Genomic DNA, 15,022 nt, shown 5'->3' with positions numbered 1-15,022 from the left:
TTTTGATAACTTCAGTGGTTTGGGAGTTACCTGGGAAGGTCTTACAGCTGCCAAATTTTCTCACTTTCGCTTTGAGAGACGTGTTTGAGTAATGCCCAACTATCTAAGATTAAGAAAAATGTTTAAAAACATTTTTAAAAACTGGTTTTACCGTGGCAAAATTAAAATATAGATGTTCATTTGCAGGTGTGCATGCTTAAACAGACACTAATATCATAATTAAAAATAATGTCTTATCGTTTCTCTCCTACAGTAGCTGTTGCTACTGGACAAATCATTTCTTTACTGTGGATTTGTATTTTGAAAAACGACATGGGATTATTGTGAATGTGCTTGCTGTAAATTTGCCTTTCTTGCATGGCTTTATCAGAGAAACAAAGGCACATTTGGGTTTTTCCTGCTACCCCATAAGCTTCTGCTCCTGGATTTGTGAGCTTCTGGGAGTCCACCACCCCACAGTGGCACAAAACTCAAATAGTGTTGAACTCTCATAAGAACAGCTTTATAATCTATTCCACCTCTACTTTTAAAATAATTTGTAAAATAAACAGATATTAAAGAATTTGATTCTCTCGTCATGCAGTAACTTCCTTAGAGGAAATGTCATTCCCTAAAGTTATCCAAAGTGAATATCTGCAAAAAAAGGATGTGCTGAAATTTTAGGGATGGAAAAAGATGATTACTGATAATACCCTTGTCTGGTTGCCTGTCAACACACAAGTAGTTCATCAGAAACCTGCCAGGGTTTTGTTACATCTCACTGTAAATAACTCAATGAATCATTTTCCCTCATGGACTGCTAAGGAAGAATTCCACCCTACAGGGAGTTGAATATTCTCTTTTTGTTTAATGTCATTCAATGCATGAACTACAGGTTGTAATATTTCTCAGCATTTTGCATTTTCATTTACAATGGTCTTTACTGCTCTCACTGTTGCTTTTTTTTTTTTTTTTTTTCCCCCAGTTCTTCCCAGTGTAGAGTTTGGGGTTTTTCTTTAATTTGTACAATTCTTAGTTGTTTAAATACATCATACACATTTCCTTTAAAAGTATTGAAAAAATTCCACCCCAACCATTCTCTGTAAGCACTGCCATTATAATCAATTCTCTCAAGGCTGTTAATCAGAGTAGAAGTGCAGACTTGTGTTCATTTTCATGTATATGTGGGAAAATGGGGATGCTTGGAAGAAATTTGAAGAATTAATGAAATGTCACTGATTTGGCCCCTTCTAAGGGACATTCCTTTCCTTTCATGTTCTTATTACATAGTAATAAACGATGCTTAAAGAGCTCAGCCCTGACAATAGAAGTAGTTTGGGGAAAGTTTTAGTGAAACTGAGTTTTTTCAGACCATGGCATTAAAGTTTCTCTAACAGTGCAAGAATCTGTTTGCAGACAAAAGAAATGGAACTGCAGCAGAAGGGCAAACCTGAAACTTTTGTGTGTGTACCAGCTTTATTGCATGAACCATCCGAGAACAATTACAATGATGGGTCAGGTTTAGATGTTATATCCTGAAAGACATCATAATGCTCTTTTAGGATTATTTTGTGGCACTGTAAAGGTGTCTTGCCTTTAGGGATTTTTGTTTATGTTTGTGAGCATGTGTATCATACCTTTATTTGTGTATAGAGGCATAATTCAGCAAAGACTTTTATTTTAAATTTCAACAGTTCTGCAGTCATCACTTCCTGTGGAAGTGAATTATGAACTGTAAGTCTGACAGTAAAGCTTCTTTATTTCATGATTGCAATGAATATTTGCAGGTAATTCTGTGTAAGAGAGATCTGGGGCAGTTTGAAACTTTGGAAATATTGCTTTTTAAGAACTCCTGAACTAAATACTGTATGAGGGCACTGCTTGTGTGGTTGCACAGTGCCTTGCCTCGCTGAGCCCTCCAGGTATTTCAGCTCAGAGCAGGTTTTGCTGCCGTGTTCTTTGCAGTGAAGCCCTAGCAGATTTTGCTGTGAGTGACAGAGACAATGGATGGGCTCTGCTCCCACTCCCACGGGGAGAGCACAGAGGTGCCTGCAGATATTGGATCCCTCTGCAGCTCTCTGACAGATGCCCTGACAAACACTGGGGAGCTCTGGAAGCTCATTTGATTTTATCTCCACTTACATCTCACCCTGATCCACCTAGGCAGCACTTATTTAATTGAAGAGCCAATTTTTTCCTTGATTTTGGGAAAAGCTGTGTGCTCTTTAGCTGATTCTGGGATGGATGGTGACAGAGCTTTGCTTTTGCTCCAGTCCCACCAAATCCATCAGTTCTTCTACAATTGCTGTAGTCCAAATGAAGAACAGAAAATTGGTTTTGTTTCTCTCGCTGTTCCTTGGTATTGAAACAGGAATGATTTATGAACTGCAGGGTGGAACACTGTGGAGCAAATACCTGCAGGAAAGTCCTTTGGGTGCTGCTGTTGTTGTTCCTCTGGCCAAGGCAAGGCTGGCGCTGCCCCATCCTGCTAATGCTTAACTCTGGCTGAACCAAACTAACAGTGGTATTGCCCTTTTTAAATTATTATTCCTGCATTAAAAGCCATAAATAAATAACAAACTGATTAATCAGGAGTCTTGAAAGTGAAGGCTTTTTGATTCAATAGAATTGCAATGTAAATATTAGACCAAAGAACATGAAAATTAATATTTGATGGAAGACAATAAAATACACCTTTCTCTCCAACTTTAAACGAATTGAACAAAGACAGCAATTGCAATAAGAAGAACAAAGCAGAAAGGATCCTGGTATCAGATAAAAGATCTGAAGTCTCAGGAAAAACAAAAGCTGTCATTTTATCACAGTTGCCATCTTTTTATCAAATATTTCAGTATTTTAGCTTATGCCACCATCTACTGGTCACCAGCTCAAAGTGTTCAGCTCTCTCTCCAGCGCATTCCCAAGGTTTTCACACAGATGTCTGCTCTTGACCTGAGCTTTAGGAATAGATTTTTTAAATGCCTTTTTGTATTGGTATAAAACTGAAAATTGGATAGAGTGGTAAAAATTGCTTCTTGATTAGAAACATGACTTTGAAAACTTCAGCAATTCCTATTTCTGTGTGCAGTGTGGGAGCTGGTGAGAGTCACCTGTTGCTAGAATCTGTAGTGGAAATGTTAAAATTTAATTAATGTCTTGCATGTGTATTGAAGGTTAGCATAGTACTTGCTTCATTTATAATCCATAGGATTTTTCTCCTTTGGCATGATTTAATGTATTGCATGTGCCACATCTAAAGAACAGGGTTCTGGTGTTAACAATCTATTTTACCCTCACCTTCTGCTTTTTCAATAAGCTGAAACAGAGAAATGCCAAAACATGGATCTTAAAATGTCAGGCCTTTAGATAAATTTCTGCAGAATTTACAATCCTTTACTGTGAATTTGGGGTCTTGGCAAGTGTTTTCACTCAGTGCCTGTGAGAAATTGGATGATACAGCCCTGAGTTCTGCATGGCTGGGGGAGGAATTAGGTAATTCTGGTGATGTACGGATGTATTTCGTGTAAGCCATGAAGTTTACACACACACACCAAACAAACAGAAGAGATGAGATGTCCCTTCATCCTTTTGGCTGCTGGCCTAGAGATTTTCCCCAGCTCTGGCTGTTACTGGCTTTCCTTTTCCTCCCTCTGCCAGAGACAAACCTTCCTTTCCAGCAGGAGCAGCAGGAGCAGCAGGAGCAGGTAATCAGCCTTCTGGAAAATCCACCACCAGAGTGAGGGAGGAATTGTGGCAGGAATCTCCCTCCTGCCCTACCTGTGGTGGCTCCAGCATGACCAAAGGCTGTTCTTTGCCCAGCACCAGTCCTGGGTGCTGTTTCTGAGCACAGCCTGGGACATTTGTCCTGAAGGCCCCAAGTTTCAGCCCTGGGCTTGAGTTCCCTTCACCTGGGAGGATGTGAAACCCTTCACAGCCCTCACTGAGTTCGAGAGTGGGTTAAATCCCCACCACTGACAAAACCACTTTCACTTCAGATGATCCCGGTGAACTTCAGCCAGTAATTCATTAATGGAAATGGAAGCCTTTATTAGAGACTTTAATTTCCATGCAGCTATAACCACAAATGAGTGTGTGAGAGCCCATCCCTGACTGTGCCTGAGGGGCTCATCCACCTCCCATCCCCTGGCCTGTGCCCTGGCAATTTCTGAGGTGACAGCAGCACCCGAGCCTGCTCTCGCCGTGCCACACTCCCCATCGCAATTTCTGTAGTGATCACTTCAGGGCTTCCTGCTAATGGACACAGCCAATTAATTTCCTGTCTGTCCTTTTTGCCTTGCTTAGCTTTACTAATGCCAAAACTAAATGTCAAGTAGGAAAATCTGTTTTGTCCCTCCAGCTTAGAAACAGTAGATAAGGATAAAATCTAAGCCAAGCATTGCGTCTCTGGAGGTTTCACATGTGACTAATTGCAATTTGAAAGCATATATGCGTTTAATTAAGCTCTACTTTTTACAGGCAGAACATAGTCAGGACTGCAGTGGTGAGCACCCTTAGGGTTGTCAGGCTGTGAATTCCACTCTAAAAATTGATCTGATAGGAGAGTGGGGTGTATTTCCTCCTGGCTGTCTTTTCCAGGCTTTACCTGAGGGAGAAAATAATCTGGTGTCAGGTCTTTAAAAAGCTGGTGGATATCCCTGCAGTCACACCCCTCAGTGGCAATTTGTCCTGTGGTGAATCACAAAGGTTTGGCACCATGATGTCCTGTGCAGTAGCAGCTCTGGGATTGTACAGCAGGAAATCGAGGTAGCCTAATGCTGAGGCAGATTTGTGGCTAAATTTGTGTTATTCCTTGTGAAAAGCGCTCCTGCCTCCTCTCTGTCACTGCAGCGGGCTGTGCATGCATCACTCTGACAGATGCTCCTTACAGCAGCTTTCTGGAGCTGGGGCAGCCAGGTTGATGGGTAACTTGTGCTTGGAAGGCCAGAAAGCAGGATAATGGGAAAGGAGGTGATTTTGAGTGGTTCTGTCCAACAGTTCATTGATCTGCTGGTGTGGATTATGATACAACCCTTGCACAGGCACAAAGCTGCCAGCCCCACTTACACTGGTTTTTGTGAAAGAAAAACCCCGGTTCATGATTTGAAAATAATGTCTTGGTTTTTTAAACTTCCTTTCTAAGAAAATTCAATACTGATTGGCTGTGGGGTTTTTTGAATCACTAGGCTAAGTCCAAGAATTTTTTTTCTGAAAAAGTCATCAGGATATATTGAAAAAAAAAAAGAACTCTGGTTCATTACTATGAATTTAAGCGTTCATTACGGTTACAATAATAGCAGAGAGATCACAGAGAACATGGAAATGACATTAATGACCCTTAGCAGGAAACTGCTGTAAAGTTGATCAGGACCTGTGAGTGATTTGCATATAAGTGACAGTCAGTATGATGATAATTGTTCACTAGGAATTTTGGAATGAAATGAGTAGTATTCACACAATTAAAGCTTTAAGAGTGCAGTTGATTAAGGAGGATCAGTTCGCAAAGCCCTCCTGTTTAAAGCGATCAGGTTTGAAGAATGAAGTCTTTCGTCAAATGATTAGTTGGATCATTTGGAATGGCAGCAGAGGTGGCTGGAATTTGCAGCTGAAAGCACTGAAATGCCTGAGAGGTTTAAAAGCTGATGGATACTCTCAGCCTTGCCTGGAGGCTTTGTGTCCATAACACCTTCCCTTGTGTCACCCTGGCCCCAGCCCAAGGAATCCTTGGTAAATACACCTGGCTCTCCTAAAGCTTCAGGAATTGATCCCCAGCCCTCAGGGCAGACAGTCAGGGCACCCTGCAGTTAAATATGGCCCCACAAGGCGCCATCCTCACATCCCACCCCAGCACCAGCTGATCCTGCTCATTCCTGGGACAGGCAGTGACGCAGAAATTCACTGCCCTGTCATTCTCCCAGGCTGGGCATCAGCATGGGCAGGCTTCAACTGCTCAAAAAACTCCTCTCATTTCTGAAATAAACAGCGCAGGAGACTTTTTCTCCTTTTAATGCCTTTATTAAATGTGATCAGCTCGAGATTGGGAAGCCCAATGGGGCTTCAGTCTCCATTGTCTCTCCCAAGGTGACTCAGAGGAGGAATGCACAGCTTTGTCCACTCAGGGCAGACCTGAAGGGTCCTGTCCTCATAGGAGCCTTTGGCGTGACCCCAATCTCACCTCTCCCTCCCTTTCTAGCTCTGGGCCTCGGTTTAAGATGGTTTTGTGCTCAGGGCGAGGGGCAACAAAGGTTTTCGTCATCTCTGCAGGCTCAGCATTCTGTTCTTCACCTCCAGGCATCACTCTAATTTCTTAATTCTGCATTGGCTCGTTGTTTTTGGGGTCTTTTCAGTAAGTTTGACACTTCCCATGGCATGCTGGTCCCGAAGTTATTTTGCATCTTCTGATGCCCCGCCCCTCACTGTCTGGGAAGAAGAGCCACTAACTTAGCCCTAGCCAGGGCCTTTACTGATACAAAAAGAACCATTAACTTCAACCACTTGTGATTATCATAACAAACAGGCAGCGCTTCAGCAGCAACATTGGTCTGACTAGTTTTTGTAACTTTGTTCTCACAAAAAAATTTGGCAGATTTTTGTTTATAACAGTTTCTATTTCCTTTTCCCTTTTAGGCTGGCACCCACACTGTCGTCCATTGTGAGTGGCCAGAAAAGGAGTCCATTTTCCATGGGGAAACCTAAATATTTGTAAACTTTGCTGGATTTCTCCAAAACTAAAGCTGCCAGCAATTAGGATCCCGCATTGCCTTAGAGCCCCAAATGCCACCTCTGGGGAAATGACTTCTCTTCCCATGGAAAATGACATCCTTTTGCTGCCACTCGCACGGGCTGACAGTGTGGTGCCAACCTAAAAATTTGCAAATTTTGCTGGATTTCCCCAAAACTAAAGCTCCCAGCGAGTAGGACCCTTCACTCCCTTACTGCTCAAAACGCCACCAATGAGCCTGCACCCAGACTTGGGAAAACTACTTCCCTTTTCCATTCTCAGGTCCCAGTATAGGCTGTGAATTAAAAATGCTACAGCTCAGAGGATGATCTTACATGTGGATCAATGTCTTTTACTGAGAGTGATTAATATTCAGAATGATTCTTGAAGAGAAAAATAGCAAATGCTTTCTGGGGTCTCTTCTATAGCTGGTTTTTTCCTTCTTTTCTTTTCTTTCATTGGCTGCCTCTGAGATGAAGCGATTTAGCAAGTCAGGCACCTTGAAACACTGCTAATGAATTTCCAAACACACTGAGAGCGTGATCAGGAGTGTGCTGTACACATAAAGAAACACCCCATGGAGGTATTGTTCAGCCTTTCAAACAGCATTTTGGCTCCTGGGGAACCTCTAGGCAGAAGAAAAGCACAAAATGCTCAGAACCCCCAGAGAGGCTCCCAGCACGAAGGAAGAGATGGCTCAGGGAGCAGAGCCAGGATTTGCTGGGTTCCCATCCCGTGCCACCCGAGGCTCAGGCGTGCTCCAGCTCCCCTGGGACCTGCAGCAGGTGGCAGGGCTTTGGTGCAGGTGTTCTATCCCTCTTTGGAGCCCTTTGATTCACCTCTGTCTTTGCAGTTCTGCAAGGATGCCTTAATTAACCCTGGGTGTGGGCTTTAAGTAAATGAGAAGAAGTTGTTAGGCAGTCCTAGAGCCAGGCTTTAAGGATGCTCTTTCTATAAGAACTGAGTGCTGGAACAATTCATTATTATCTCCATCACCTGAAAAGTTTCAAAATGAAGATATAGGTTAATTTAAAATGTGAGCTTGCACTAATGAACATGAAAGCAAATAAAATGCTTTAACAGACTAGGTTTAAAACCTCTCTCACATCTCAGTTTAATTGCACTCACCTTACTGCAGGTAAAACTTAAATCTCCTCTCAGATTTCCAGTGTTCATAAGAGTCTTTTTCATATTTACTTCATAAAGTCTTAAATATCTTTCTGAAAAAGAAATATCCTACAAGCAGAATCACCATTCTGCAAAAGAAAAGCTTCAGAAATTGCTATGGAAGAGTCACAGAGCATATTCTGGATAATGTAAGTGCAATGAATTCATCTCTCTCAAACTCTGGTGATCAGAAACTACTTTATTATGTCTAGGACATATAGTATGATGCATGTCAGAACAGCACATAAATTCCTTTGACATAAAATTAGAGGGTTTAATGAAAATAAGCTACAGATGGATGGAACTTGTCCTGAATCCTCTGTCAACCCCACACATTTCTGAGAATAGGTGGCAACAATAAATATGGAGAAAAAGTGAAGATCTTTTACTCAATTTTACACGTCATTTGCTGTTCCTGTACCGTTTTCCTTTTAAAAAATGGACATTTTCCAATGTCACATGCAGTGGTTTGGAGGAAAAGTTACTTTGGGAGTTGTTTGGGCTGTTCAAAGTGAGCTGCTTGGGCAATACTGGGCCCACTGAATCCACCAGCTCCCTTCTCAAAAACAGCTGCACACTTCATGAGAATTGATCTAATTTAATTTCACTCATCTTATTTATTACAAGATGCTGATGGAAACCTTGCGTTTCCTAAAGGAACTCAATAAAAAAAACACCTTTATTTTGTTACATAAAGTAAAATTTACCAGTGAGGGAGAGCTCACAGAGAACCAGCAAAGCAAAATGAGTTCACGGGATCTGCCAGGAAGTTTTTGAGTACATGAAATAGATTTTGGTGTCTGTTAAATCTTGTTTTAATAGGACAAATCTTAAGGCACTGTCACTCCTGTTGTAGCTTTAGTGTGGTAGGCACCAACCAGTTCTGAGCATGCTTGGGGTGTGTTCCTGACCAGGATTCCCTATTTTCAGGGCAGCTGATGGAACAGCATTATGTGGGAAGGAAAGCCAAAATTCTGACTTTGAGATGTCTGCATTTCCTCAGAGCCATACAATGGAGTGCACATGAGAATATTCTCCCATCTAATGAGCGTATTCAGGCTTCAGACAGAATGCAAGGGCTGAGGGCTCTAAGGCAGAGTTTGACAAAGAACCGAAACACATTTCCTTGCCTCTAATACCAGAAATTCAGAGTATTTTAAAACTGAAATAATCTCCACTTTTAACTGTTTAATTTCCTAAGGTAAGAATGTCAGGACATAATAAAAAGTAGGTGTTTTAGGGAAGTTCTGTTTTGATCTGGGTGGATGCTGATCCCATTTATTATGTCTTACTTTTCATAGAACTCCTTGAAACCTTTTCTGAAATTATATTTGTACTTCAACTCAGAATATTTTTATTCTTTTAAAAATTCCAGTAATGCCAACTTTATATCTGTATCAGTACATACTTCATGAATTTATTGAGCAGCCTTGTTGTTATGAACTTGAGATAAATCCTCTGCCATGTCTGTTTAGGGACATGTGAGCAATAACTAACGAAAACAAAACTGCTACTGACAGGTGGGCTTTGAGAAGCTATTTGGCAATAAATATAACTATAAACTTAAACTACAAAATAAATATAGACTTCAATAGATATCTCACCATTGATTCATAAAGTCTTTGTGAGCAGCAAAAAATATTTGCATGAGCCCAAGAGGATTTTTACACCTTGGCATTGCCAGGTTGGAAAATACATTTACATATGACATTTATTTGAAGATTTAGAAAGCTGAGAAAGATGAAATATTCTTTTGGATTTTATTTGCTTTCAGTTTGTTGATTAGATTTTCAGTTCTGTAGTACATGTTGGGGAGCAGAGGGAAGAAGGTTAAAGGTTTTTTATACATTAATTTTCTCACCATGTTCTCCTTCTTGAAATGGTGATGCAACTGCCATTTAGGGTTATATTTTCCTACGGAATTACCTTACTCTTAATGACCAGATTTGTTTTTATTCTCTTGTTCCTCCTGTGTGATTTTGCAAGTGAATTAATTTGAAAGCTGAAAATCATAGTGATTTCCTTCAAGAAGTTTAATATATGGTCATTGGGGTTTAAAAAATTAATAATCTTATGACTATTTGTTCATCTGAATATTTTCAAAGTACTTAATGAGTTAATGACATGTTTTAATCCATAGATTATGTTTACATATTGAATTTACAGCATAGAGCTCTTGGGTAGAAAATATTTCGTGATACTCTTCTGATTTTGTTCATCAGAGTTGTTCAGAATGCCTGCCAAATACCAAGATTTCTGGTTCATTTCTATTCCTAAGAGAGGAACAGTGTGACTGGATCATAGTTTCTCCCTTCATAGCAATTTCTGCACTGAAATTTAGAGCAGTGGATTGAGTTTTGTTCCAGCAGAATTCTCAGTGTACAGCTCAGCTGAGAACTGAAACTGGAATTTCCAATCGCGGCCATTCCTTGCCGTGACTTTGCAGAAATCCACCCTGAGCTGGGAAAGCATCAGCTGGGCTCTGAGCTCCTGCCTGCGCTGGAATTTGTGCCAGTGGAAGGTCTGCATTAGCATCAGTGAGCTCTGCTGAGTGCTAAGGTCAGCTGTGCATTTCAGACTTCAGCTGCAGAGGCGGAATTTTATTGCTTTCCACAGCCATGGCACAGTGGAAAAGGTGCTTTATGGTGCCACAGACAATTAATTGAGGTGCATTACCTAGAAACTAAAAAGGTCACAACGTGGAACATAATTGACACCTCATAACCCCTATTAATGATTACAGAAATGCAAATTAGTACTTTTCAGTTTCCAACAAGTAGCATAATTCTTCTCCAGCTTTGAATTATGTGTCCATTTGCTTACAATCTTTACTCTAAAATGTTTAATTTACCTTTCCTCTTAAAGTAACCTGAGTCTGCATTAAAAGTTATACTCTATAGAAATTATACTATTCAGAAGAAGTCTATTAAGCTGCAATTATTTGTCTGTGCAATAGGCACAGAGAGAAAGAACTGATACAAATCACATATGTAATGTTTCAGCAACCTCCCTTCAAGGCTACAACCTTTATGGGATTGCAGAAAAATGGTTTTTCCTTCCTCATGAAGACAAACTTGAGAATCTAAGGGAATTTAATGTACTAAAGAATAAATTATAGGTTTTTTTAAAGGTGTTTTGTTGTTATTATTGTGTACAAAAGGAGTAATATTAGCACAGAGGATGGGGAGTTGATAACTAAGAGTTAGCTACAGGATTTGCTCCAGTCCTTATGTCCAGTTATGTATGGCCACTCACACACTCAGATCCTACTGATTTTACTGTAAATAATGGTGCAGTTTATTGGTATTTTCTGTGATTGTGTTAAAGCATCACAGCACGACATCAAGGTGTGACATGACTGAGCTCTGAGATTTCCTTTCCTTTCCTCCCAGGCTGTAACATTTTCAGTGTTGACCAAGACCACAGAAACATTCAGTGGAGTGCGAAAATTCCTCAAAAGATAATTTCATTTTAATTATTTAAATTTTGTTTTGGTGCAGCTGTACCTGAAATTGAAATCCTCTGACACCAAGTGTGAGATCTCAGTGCTTTCCTCACTCTCGGTAAGAGCTCATTGCACCAGGTCTGCTGGAGCCACACTCAGCCTCAACAACCAGCAGTGCAGAGCAGATCCCCACCAGTGGCTGTAAAAATAACCCCCAGCAGTTCCTGACCTTTCCAAATCTCACCTTGCAGAAGAATTTTACAGCAAGACCATTGATTCATCGGTTTTCCCCAGACGACTGGGATGTTGATTGATAAAGTCATTTGATGGAAGGATTTATTCTAAGGATGTCTAAAACTCATGGTCATGCCGGAAACAATTTATTGGTTTGAGTTTTAAAAATTGCACATTTATTAAATGGTGCAAAATCTTCACCTCAGTTGTTGATAAATAATGCAGAACCACCATGGCTCATTCCCCATTTGATTCATTGTGTTGCTTCCCCTCCTTATTTAAAAGTCATGAAAACTTTTCCTTTTGTCCCTTCTTTTTCTTCAAGAACACAAAAATTTCATGCTCGCGCTACACAATGCAGGAGCTTGGTGGTGATGGACCCAACTAAAGAATTTCCCTAAAATTTAAAGGTTTAGAACCCCTGCAGTTCCTATTGTCCTGTGGCACTAATATTTATTCTTTTCTCTTTCCAAAATAAAGGCTACTGAGGGCCTGTGTCAATTCCAGCCCTGAACATATATTAAAATAAATAAATACCATGTTTATGTCACAGAAATACTTCTCCTATTGGCAACCAACTGAAAATTAATTTCATTTACTAAACCTGGCAGAGTGGATGTCAGTTTGAATTGAAACAGTTATATCATCAAGTTGCTGTCAGTCCAAATTAATGAAGATGCACAGAAAGAACCACTTTTCCTTAAAAATGTTGTGCATTTCAGTGTCCTAATTAGCATATTGAATTTAATGTTAGTGTTAGTTTTGGAGTAAATGGTCACAGCTTCCATCACCCAAAGACAGTACTTTCCTTTTTTAAGAGCTGTATGTATATTTTTTCTAGTAATATAATTTTCTGGTTTATCTGTTACTATTGAGACATAACTAGCTTTTAAACTTTAAAAATACCATAAAAGTAATGGATATCTAGTCAGAGATACACCACATCCATTCTCCTTTCCTCCTCCTTTCCTCCTCCTTTCCTCCTCCTTTCCTCTTTCTTTCCTCCTTCTTTCCTCCTGAAATGCTTCATCCCTATTTTGAATTCTCTATCCAATGCAAACAATGATTTCTCTGAGGTTGAGATGCAGTTTTTTCATTTCCTTTGAGCTTTCAGACAAACAGTCTGCTGTTTGGGGTATTTTTTTTCAAGTCAAAATTAAATTAGTGATATTGTAACTCAATACCATATATAAAAATTGATTTGCTTTGTAAAAATAGCTTGGAGTGCCATTACAGCTGTACTGGCTAGACTGGGTGACTTTCCGAGCTTTCACCTGTGGCAGACTAAAAATAAAACCTTTCTGTACTGAAATTTGAGACATGCAGGAGGCTCAGAGTGTAGGGGTTTTACACATATAATGTGGAATATCACCCTTTGGTCTTTGATCCTCCTCAAATCATTTGTTTGCTGGTTTGTTCTTGTTTGATCCTCTTTGGTCCTTCACACTGGGAGCCTGAGTTTCAGTTTTCTCCTCCTCTTATCCTCTCACTTCTTATTTGAGAGAAGAGATTGACCCCCACCTGCCCACAAAGCTCCCTTAGCTCCCTCTGAAAAACTGAGAAATAAATTGTCTCAACATCCCTTATTTAACACTCCAACATTCCAATGGGACCACATTGGAATGGGTGTCTGCTTCATTTTAAAATGAAGTTATTGTTTTATGAAGTGCATCTGGGCTTCTCATAGGTCATGAAACACAGAAAATAAAATCTGTTTATCATAAGGGTAAGGCATGGGCTGATGTATTTGATGGAACAGCTTGAACTCAGTTTATTTCACAGTTTATGACAGGAGCAAAAGAGCTTTTAACAGTGGAGAAAAAAAAATTTAATACACTGCACAGAAATTATATCTTAATTTGCAGATCAAATTTGCCCCTTAAAGTCCTGATTCTGTCAATACAAAGGTATAAAAAAAAGCTTTTAGCTGAAAAAGAAATTATTTGCATGCTCAAATCAAGAGCTTGTTGCTTGCATTTGTCAATCAATATCCCAACACAATTCTACAAAATTCTGTTTAAACATTTGCAAATGTCTGTTGTCAAATGAGAATTTGAGAGCAAAGCATGTAGCTCTGCATTTTAAAGAATGACAACAATGAGCTATGTCAATAAGTTAGGGGACTATAAACCATTCAAGATAATGAGAATTATCAAATAGGTTTCCAAACAATATTCCTGAAACAACTCTAGCAAAAGTTTGCTTTCATCAGTAGCTACAGTACTTTTATGAGAAGATGCCAACATTGTAGTGAACTTTGCATTATATCAGTCTCTGGAGGGCTGAATAAACTCAACAATCCTAAGAGAATTATAAGGGGTTTATGATGACAACCTAGTGGAGAAAATACAAAAATAAAATTAAGTAAAAAAGGTTTGACCAGGAAAAAAAGAGAAGAAATACAAGGAGATCCCAAACAAATGTAATGTATGTAAAGTGAAGTTCACAGAGGTTGATTGTTAAAACTTAAGAAAATTACATTACATTTTAGATCTTGTTGGCTTTTTAACCTTTTTTAAAGGCCTTCAGCTCTTTATTGCTAAAGGAAATAAAAACCTCTTGGCATTTAATCACCATGAATTTTAACTCTGTTGCTATGTCTGCATGCTAGATAATTGAAACGTGAATTTGTATACAATTTTCATCTCTAAGTTACCAAGTGTAGAGTGAAACAGATTCCAAATAAAATGTTGCTTTCTCATCTGACAATTCTGTTGTTGGAAGCAAGAAAACAGGAAAGGAGTCTGTAAGAAATGCTCTTGTGTACACCTAGGGCTTCATTGCTCCTGCTTTGCTTCATGGCCCTTTTTACTTCCTGTAGTAAAGCACCAGATGAGATTTTTCTATTGTATTTTATTGTATTTTAAGGATCAAATTAAGTCTGACAGTAATTCCTCAGAGGAATTACTTTTTAGGATTTTTTTCTCCTCTGTAATGTCTCTTTTAGCTCCTGACCTCTTCTCTCCAATCTCTCCCAGTTTCGCAGGACGTTGTTAATGAAGTGTGTGCGATGTTGCTTGGGAAGAACATGCCATAGTGATTTTTCTCTATTCTTGCAGCACGTTTGATTCCATCTAGCAGCTGCAGGCCCCTTTCCCCACAAAGGAATCTGATTACTGAGTGTGATTAAAATGAATTTTTCTTTATATGGCACACTGTTTTCCCCAAGTGAATCAGACAAGCACATGTTTTTCTGAGCTCGTGCAATACTTAAGGTTGTAAAGACACAATCATCACAAGACTTTTTATTTACTATTGTTCAGCACAAACAGTGTGGAGTGAAAGAAACTAATGAGGTCTTTGATAATCAATTCTTATCAGAGATGCCTTGGGCAGAATGGGGTTTTTCAATTATCATCAGTTGTTCTGTAGCTGTACATAGGCTTTTATTTTTTCATCTAGAAGTGCTGATTTTATCTTTATTTTAAGAAAGATTAGCCTACATTTGAATGCTTGAAATTAAAACTGTTCCCACTTGG

The sequence above is a fragment of the Molothrus aeneus genome, chromosome 14 (genome assembly GCF_037042795.1).
Source record: "Molothrus aeneus isolate 106 chromosome 14, BPBGC_Maene_1.0, whole genome shotgun sequence".
In the NCBI taxonomy this organism is placed as follows: domain Eukaryota; kingdom Metazoa; phylum Chordata; class Aves; order Passeriformes; family Icteridae; genus Molothrus; species Molothrus aeneus.
The sequence above is the reverse complement of the archived record's forward strand: the minus strand, read 5'-3'. Positions refer to the sequence as shown.